Consider the following 8,804-nt stretch of genomic DNA (forward strand, 5'->3'; position numbering starts at 1 on the left):
ATACTTATGTACAAATTCTTTAATTTCATCATTAGACCTTACCATTAACAAGGGGTAAAACCTGTGCTGGATATGAAGGATGAGTCGTGTGAAATTAAATAAAATGTTCAAAGCTTGATGCCAATTTGAAAGTAAACAATTCATATGTGTGTGGGTTTTTTTTTAACAATTTTAGTCACTTTTAAATAAGTTGTGAAATGCAGACATATCAAAATTGAAAAAATAAGTTTACTACCATATCACTTTGGAGCTATCCGGTAAGGAGCCAAGTTATACAAGATGTTTGAAGATTTACAAGACACTTATTTACATGTTAAGAAAATGTAATGCATCAACTTGAAGGTCAACCAAGATATGCAGTCGTTAGCCTCGTCTATTGCAATCTTCGACAAGAAAATTGGGACCTGTTACATGACGCAAATAAGTGTTGTGTAAGAACATGAAGGAAAAACAGTAGCAATATGTCGCGTGATAAGTGCAAAATCAAATACCAGTCAGCCGGTAATAAAGAAAAGGGAAAAGGGTCAAAAATACCCCTCTACTTTTATAAATTGACTACTTTTACCCTCCGTTACAAGTTGGGGCCAACTATAGCCCTACCGTTAGCAAAGTTGCAAAAATACCCCTCAGCAAGCTTAGTCATTAGAATTGAATGACATAGATGCGACATAACATTTAACTTATTCTATATTGGTGCCTGCGTGGCAATTTTTAAAAAACAATCTGAAAAATTAATTTTTTTTTAAAACAAATCTGGAAAAAATGGCTTTTAATAAAAATCTGAAACTTTTATCTTTTATAAAACACGTTTTTTAAAAATATATTCTCCAAAAATTTGAATTTTTTTATTAAAAAATCTGAAAAATGATTTTTCTTAATTTGAAAAACTGTGAAATTTTTTTTTTTAAAGTGTCATAAAAAACTTTCTTTTTTTAAATCTGGATTAATTTTTAAAAAAAATTATTTTCCAAATTTTTTAATATTCAAAATATTATTTTGTAAGAAGCGGGTTTTATAAAAAGTTTAAAAAAAAAAAAAAAGTCAGATTTTTAATAAAAAGCCATTTTTTCCAAATTGTTTTTAAAAAGTTTGCCATGTAGACACCACACATAATAAGTTAAATGGCATGTGGCGTCCATGTTACCCAATTCCAATGACTAGACTGGCTTATGTGTGAATATATAGAAATGAGGTATATTTTTGAAACTTTGCTAACTGTATGTAAGGGTATATTTGGCTCCAACTTGTAACGGGAGGGGTAGATTTGGCCCCAACTTGTAACGGAGGGTAAAAGTAGCCAATTTATGAAACTAGAAGGGTATTTTTGGACCTTTGATGTACTGCCACTAAACAACCTTTTTATAGAAGAGCTGCACTCTTCGATGACAACATAAGCTCTCTATATAAAATTCCAAATGCCAATCTTCAGAGTATTGGGAAAGTACTTTTATGAAGTACTTCACCCACACAGACATTCATATATATAGCAAATCACCTACATTACAAAGCATTTGCCCAAACCAAATCCAAGCTCTTGAACTTGATAAATAAATTTTGTCCAAACGAACTCATCAATGGACACATATATAGTCCATATTGCAAAAAATTAAATGAGTTGAGCAAATTACAGCTTTGTTGTCTAAGTACGAAGAGTTTAACACGTAATCTGTTGTTACGACAAGATGTATGTGTTAAGAATTCATCACCAACTTAATTAATATCGAAGATATTTCAGAGAAACATTCTATAGGACTCGTGGACACTAGCAATAAAGCAGAGAAGCAAAACCTTATAAATGAACATTATATAATGCAAGTATGAAGATTCATTGTTGCTATAGCTTCTCTTTATCAACTCCGGAAGCGTGTAAAGGAGAACCTAAAAGTAAAAAACTTACAAATTAGCCACTGCCAAAGTAGGAAAGCTCTTCTAAGGTATGAAAACCGTGTCACCAATTACAAATATCATTTGAGCTGAAGCTAAAGCATATTTACGCTATAAAGAAGCTAACCAAAACGAATAATTGTTAAATATATATGCATACTTCTACCATTACATTATACTCCAGCAGGCCAATCCTTTTGACATGTTCGAGCAATCACAGATTATGCGTACGTATAAGTCAATGATCAGTATGCAAAAATAAAACTCCAGATGGTAAATTCCTACCTGAGTAGGTCCTGGAGAAAGACATTTTTTCACATCAGTGACGTAAAAATTATGAAATTTGCTAAACTTGGCTTCCAAGAGAGAAGATACCTCTGAGACATGAAGGTCATTAACAGATAGCATCTGAGACATAATTTAAGATAGTAAACAAAGTGAGTAAGAAATCATCAATGCAGCAAATATAATTTAGCTTTGTGATATTACCAATCAATAAATAATTATGCAGCAACGTGATGAAAAAAATTCAGAATAAGCAACAATAGAATACAAAGTTCATCTCATAGCTCACCCTCCAAACAAATCCACCTGTACGCAGAGACACAATAAGAAGCGAACATTATTAACATTGGTTCTTTCCTCAACATGACCCACTACTCTTAGTGACACAGCTACTACCAAGAAAATTGATTCTCTCTCTCTGTGCAGGAACCTTTAAACATCTCGTTTTCAATAGGAAGAAATTTAGTAACTAAAAAGAAGTTCTAGTTGAGTTATGAAATAACAATCAAAGAGATCTTCTCAACTCTGAAATGACAGTCAATGTCATTTCATTAAATGAAGAAACTACCATCATCAAAACAATAGTAATAATAGGAAAATTCAACCCCTTCACGGTGGGTCGGAACAACTTAAAAGAGGGTGTGGGTAATTTCAATAGAAATTGGGTGATTTTAAGTCGATTTGGGGATTCCATCCAATTGAGTTATTTTTGTTAATTTTCATAACGGCAAGGGACGTAAATAGCCACAACTTGGTAACTGAGGGCAAACTAAGCTAATAAATGAAAGTAGAGGTATATTTTTTACCCTTTTCCCTAAAAACAATTTATTGATTTCAAGTTCCAACAAATATAAAGTATAGACCCTTCATCTTCATATTCAAAACCACGCCCTTCTTTGCGCAATACACTTTTCTTCTTCATCCCATCGAATCCATCATCTTCTTTTATTTCCCCTTCCTTGTTTCTCTCTCTAACAACAACAAAAAAAGTTGTAGGAGTTTGTGGTTTGTGCCTGAAAACAATAGTGAAAAATGAAAGCACAGGTTTAAGAAATTTTAATTCCCATGTGAAGGAAGAAGCACAAGAGTTTGTGTTGAACCCAAGAGAAAAAGCAGAAAGGAAGGGGGCAGAAAGAAAAAATCTTTAAAAAAAGGACAGAGATTGAAGAAAAAAAGCCTGCTACAGAGAAAGAAGCTAATGCCACAAGATTATTTTATAATGAAACTCCATCCGATAATGAAGAATAGAAAAGTGAGAGGGTATTGCCTTTCTTTGGACAGAAAAAAATCTTAATAGAGTGTTGAGGGTGGAAGTGGTTCTTTTAACACTCTTTTCCCTTAATCGTTGTACCTTTTCCTTAATTGGACCATCATAGGTTGAAGAACAAGTGATTTAAGGATAGATGGATGAAATTTCACCTTATTTTGTGCGGCATCACAACCTGTTTCTTCCTTGAACTTAATCATACATTTGAGAATGATAATTTCATCTTCATTGCCCGACACATTTGAAAGAGGGCGAGGCTTCTTTGTTTTGAACCTCTTCAGAGAAGGCAATACCCTCTCATTTTCCTCGGATGGAGTTTCATCATAAAGTTACTGCCTTTGTCCTCTTTCACTACAGTTGACTCTTTTTCTTCCATATCCCTATTTTTTCTTCCTCAGATTTTTCTGTCCAGAGAAGGCAATACCCTCTTAACTTTTCTCTTCTTCATTATCGGATGGAGTTTCATTATAAAATAATCTTGTGGCATCATCCTCCTTCTCTATAGTCGACTCTTTTTCTTCAATCTCCTTATTTTTTCTTTTCTTAGATTTTTTCTTTCTGTCCCTTCCTTTCAGCTCCGGTGCTTCTTCCCTTGGCTTCAACACGAACTCTTGTGATTTTTCCTGGCATCATCCTCCTTCTCTATAGTCGACTCTTTTTCTTCAATCTCCTTATTTTTTCTTTTCTTAGATTTTTTCTTTCTGTCCCTTCCTTTCAGCTCCGGTGCTTCTTCCCTTGGCTTTCTGTCCCTTCCTTTCAGCTCCGGTGCTTCTTCCGCCCGGCTTCAACACGAACTCTTTCCTATTCGTGTTGGCTAAGCCAGCACCAAGCCGAAAGGAAGTGGGCGAAAGAAGCCGGGTGGAAGAAGCACGGAGGCGAAAGGAAGGGATGCAACCAAGGGAAGAAGCACCGAGCCGAAAGGAAGGACAGAAGAAAAATCTAAGAAAAGAAAAAATAAGGAGATTGAAGAAAAAGAGTCGACTATAGAGAAGGAGGATGATGCCGAAAAAATCACAAGAGTTCGTGTTGAAGCAAGGAAGAAGCACGGAGGGTAAAAAGAAGGGACGAAGAAAAAATCTAAGAAAAGAAAAAAATAAGGAGATTGAAGAAAAAGAGTCGACTATAGAGAAGAGGATGATGCCACAAGATTATTTTATAATGAAACTCCATCCGATAATGAAGAGAAGAAGTTAAGGGGTATTGCCTTCTCTTCGGGACGTAAAAAATCGAGGAAGAAAAATAGGGATATGGAAGAAAAAGAGTCAATCAGTAGTGAAAGAGGACAAAGCAATAACTTTATGATGAAACTCCATCCGAGGAAAATGAAGGTATTGCCTTCTCTGAAGAGGTTCAAAACAAAGAAGCCTCGCCTCTTTCAAACGTGTCGGGCGACGAAGATGAAATTATCATTCTCAAATGTATGATTAAGTTCAAGAAGAAACAGTTGTGATGCCGCACAAAATAAAGTGAAATTTCATCCATCTATCCTTAAATCACTTGTTCTTCAAGCTACGCTGGTCCAATTAAGGGAAAAAGTACAACGATTAAGGGGAAAATATGAAAAGAGCGTTAAAAGAACCACTTCCACCCTCAACACTCTTTTAAGATTTTTTTTTTTTTTTGGTCCAAAGGCGACAATACCCCTCACTTTTCTCTTCTTCATTATCGGATGGAGTTTCATTATAAAATAACCTTCTGGCATTATCCTCTTTCTCTGTAGCATGCTCTTTTTCTTCAATCTCTTTGCTTTTTTTTTTTTTCCAGATTTTTTCTTTATGTCCCTTCCTTTCTTCTTCTTCTCTTGAGTTCAACACAAACTCTTGTGCTTCTTCCTCCACACGGGAATTAGAATTTCTTAAGCCTGTGCTTGCATTTTTCGCCATTGTTTTCAGGCACAAACCACAAACTCCTACAACTTTTTTTTGTTAGAGAGAGAAACAAGGGGAAATAAGAGGATATGATAGGATGAAGAAGAAAAGTGTATTTGTGCAAAGAAGGGCGTAATTTTGAAGATGAAGGGTCCAAACTCTATGCTATATAGGGTCGTTTGGTGAGCGGACTAAGTTTTCCCGGTATTATAGTCCCGGGACTAATTTACCCACGTGGGAGGTGGGATAAAATAATAGCAAACTTGGTGGGATAAGATGGGTTATCCAAGACTAAGTTTGGGATAAAATTTATACCTTGATTGGTTGAAGGTATAAATTTATTTTATACCTTCAAGGTATAAATTTTATCCCAAAGTTACCCCGAGATAACCCACCTTATTCCGTGTACCAAACGACCCTATATATGTTGGAACTTGCAATTCAATACACAAAAAGTAAAGTTAGTCTCCTAATTACTGATTTAGTAGCCTTTTTGTAGGGTTCCTCGATATTTCCTTTTCTATTGTTCTATTTTATGTTTCTTTGTTGTTATTTGTTGTATCAAACTTTCATCGGGGTTTTATTTAATTTTTAAATTTGAAAAGAACGTATTTCCAAGTTAGTCCCTCTGTTTCAACTTAATTTAAACTAGTTATAAAATTTGAGAAAGGACTTTCTTTTTTAATAATTTAATGGAGATAGAAGAGATAAATTTCATGTACATAAATAAAAAAACTATCAATATTTTTATTACATTTAGAGCTTAGATTGACAATACCTTACACTTTGTTTGGATGATTGTTATATATGGTTTCATAATGTATCGTACTATATGGTAATGTATTGCATTGGATTGTATTGTATTGTTTTATTAACACAACGTTTGGATAGATTGTATCGTTTCCCATCATTACATAATCTCACACATCAACGATTTGAAGGATAATCTACAAAAAAAAAGTAGGGTACAAGATAGAGCTAACATAAAAAGTAGGGTAAATGATAAAATAAAATTATTAGATAATAAAAATGAGGAAAAAAAAAAGGGTAATGACACAATAACACCAAATCGGTCATTACATAAAATGGGACTTTTCGTTGTTACGTAACGATGGATTTAACGATATGATACATTAAAATTTAAGTAAAAATCAAAACAAACATTGTATTTAAACTAACAACACAGTACAATACGGTAACAACCATCCAAACAAGCTGTTAGACCTTATTTTTTATAGTAAGATTTCTTAAGAAAAAACTTATCTTTTTATACAACTCCAAAAAAAAAAAAAAAAAAAAAAAAAACCTATACTTTTTTTTCACTTATATATGAGTTACAAATGATAATTTTAACGACTGCACTCAGTGAACCTTCAACAGTAGGTGGAGCTGATCCATTTCTATGCATATTCAAATCTTTTTTGTAATCATCGGCTTCTTGTCATTGTTGGTCAAGAAGTAAAATCCCAATTTCTGTCTCAAACTCATCTCCAACTGAATTTTCATTGTTTCCCATCGTTGGTCTCCTACCCACTTCAGATACCATCTTCACAAACTCATTCCACAACAAATATAATCAGTACCCACAACCCTTAACAACCCAAGAAAGCTATCAAAACCAAAACTTTGTCCTATATAATCAGCACCCACAATCCTTTACAAACCCAAAAGCTATCAAAATCAAAACTTTGTCATATAAACCTCAAAAAGCTACAAACCCCACGTGGACAACCTCAGAATATAAGCCTTCAGCTCATAAAAATCCAATCTTTAATCGAGTAAAATTCCAAGAAAGCTCGCTTCTCAATTACACAGTCCAGCGAGTTAATTTGTTTCTTCCTAGGCAAGTTCAACTATTCTACCACATCATTTTTCTTACCAGCTATATATCAATTAAAATATGTTTTTTTATCAGAAGATCTGTTTAAAATTATTGTAGAACCAAATGCAATTTCTAAGCTTCTATAAACGAACACTTAGTATGCTTGAGTTTCACAAGGAATACAACCCCATATAAAAATCACGAGATATACAGAATGAGAATTGAAAAAGCAGGAATAGTACCCGGAATAAGGTGATTGGGACCACCTCCGCCATCACCATAGCCTTGGTTTATATTCCTCCGTCCTCTCGCACTCCTGTTTCCTTTTCTGCAATGTACCATGTCGAATTTATAGAGCTATGTGGAATTTTAAAATTAGAGTTTTGGATATTTGAAATTCTTTGACCTGCTGTTTCGGACAAAATTTGCATCAAATAGCCACTCAAAAGATTCAGATCAATCAAAATCTATTGATTCCATAAGAGTCATAAGGTATATGAATTTCATAATCAGAAACCCAAAAGAAGCTTGCTGCATAGTCTGGATTATACAGAAAGGAGGGTAAAACATATGCAATATGAGAAGGAAAAGAATTAAACAAGTGGGATAAAGTAGATGAAACTACCTCTATGCTTTCTTATTTCAACGATTTCTGAGTTCCAAATTCCAATCCAGAAGTTACAAACATCATTTATGAAGATCGGTTGCCTAAAGGAGTAAAGAATTTGTCTTCATACACTACAAACAACAAATTTGACGTTAAAGTGTTGTGCATAATAAATTTAAAATAGGAACACACACTTCAGATTTTTCATCCTCTTTGTAGGGTACAAAATTGTGCTAACAAAACTAACCAATTCCCCTTCAGATATCTCCAAAATGCCACCACCAAGAAAATCGGCACAAAGGTATAACAACATTTTGCTCTTTATCCAGCCAAACTCCTAATCCATGGTTAGAAAACTAATGTTGACTCGGATTCTACATCTTTTTTTTTTTTTTTTTTTGGCTGCTAATAGGATAATTCACCAATAGACCAACTTAGTCGGAATCTTTGCTTGCTTATTTAGTTCTTTTTTGTTCTCCATATCTTCATTAGAATAAGTTCAACGTCATCATCAAGCTATAGCAATTGGAAGGACAAATTAGAGTGACGAATGCAACAAAGGCTCGAAAAATAGGCATCTACAAAAATTCAAAAGAGTCCATGAAATTATCTAGAGAAGACCTGAAATATGCCTTTTTATAATTTTCCTGCAAGTCCAGCCTTGTATCTAAAACACAGAATTAAAGAGAAAAAGACTAAATGGTCGTTTCAAATAGAGAAGCAAAAAAGACGAAGTTAAAAATCAAAAGCAACAGAAGGTTTATGAAATCTGACAAAATTTCAACATACAAACAGTGAGCTTCACCTTATAATCCTAAAGCAAATGGAGTAGAGACAACTTTGTATATGGGGTAGAAGATTTGGCTAATTTTCGAGATAGGTTTGATGGATGAAGCTAGGGCAATTTTGTTGGGTTTTCTGCTGAAGAAATTGGGTTATGGGTATGGAATGAAAGATATGATAGTGGTAGGCTCTTTGTCGACTTTCAATGGTCCTAGGCAAGGAAGGCAACCGGACAGCGAAGGCTCTTATCTGCGCTACGTATGCAGCGAAAAAAGGTTCGAGAATTAA

At 34.1% G+C, this 8,804-nt stretch overlaps 1 long non-coding RNA gene across 1 annotated transcript; it reads right to left on the reverse strand.

The window, feature by feature from the left end:
- Positions 1-1,710: 1,710 nt before the first annotated feature.
- On the reverse strand, positions 1,711-7,746 carry LOC132054345 (uncharacterized). The gene is made up of 3 exons (XR_009414254.1): positions 7,369-7,746; positions 2,260-2,292; positions 1,711-2,180 (listed from the first exon to the last, which is right to left on the reverse strand). It is a non-coding gene; the product is annotated as an uncharacterized LOC132054345 (long non-coding RNA).
- Positions 7,747-8,804: the final 1,058 nt, after the last annotated feature.

This window comes from Lycium ferocissimum, chromosome 4 (genome assembly GCF_029784015.1).
Source record: "Lycium ferocissimum isolate CSIRO_LF1 chromosome 4, AGI_CSIRO_Lferr_CH_V1, whole genome shotgun sequence".
NCBI classification, from domain to species: Eukaryota; Viridiplantae; Streptophyta; class Magnoliopsida; order Solanales; family Solanaceae; genus Lycium; species Lycium ferocissimum.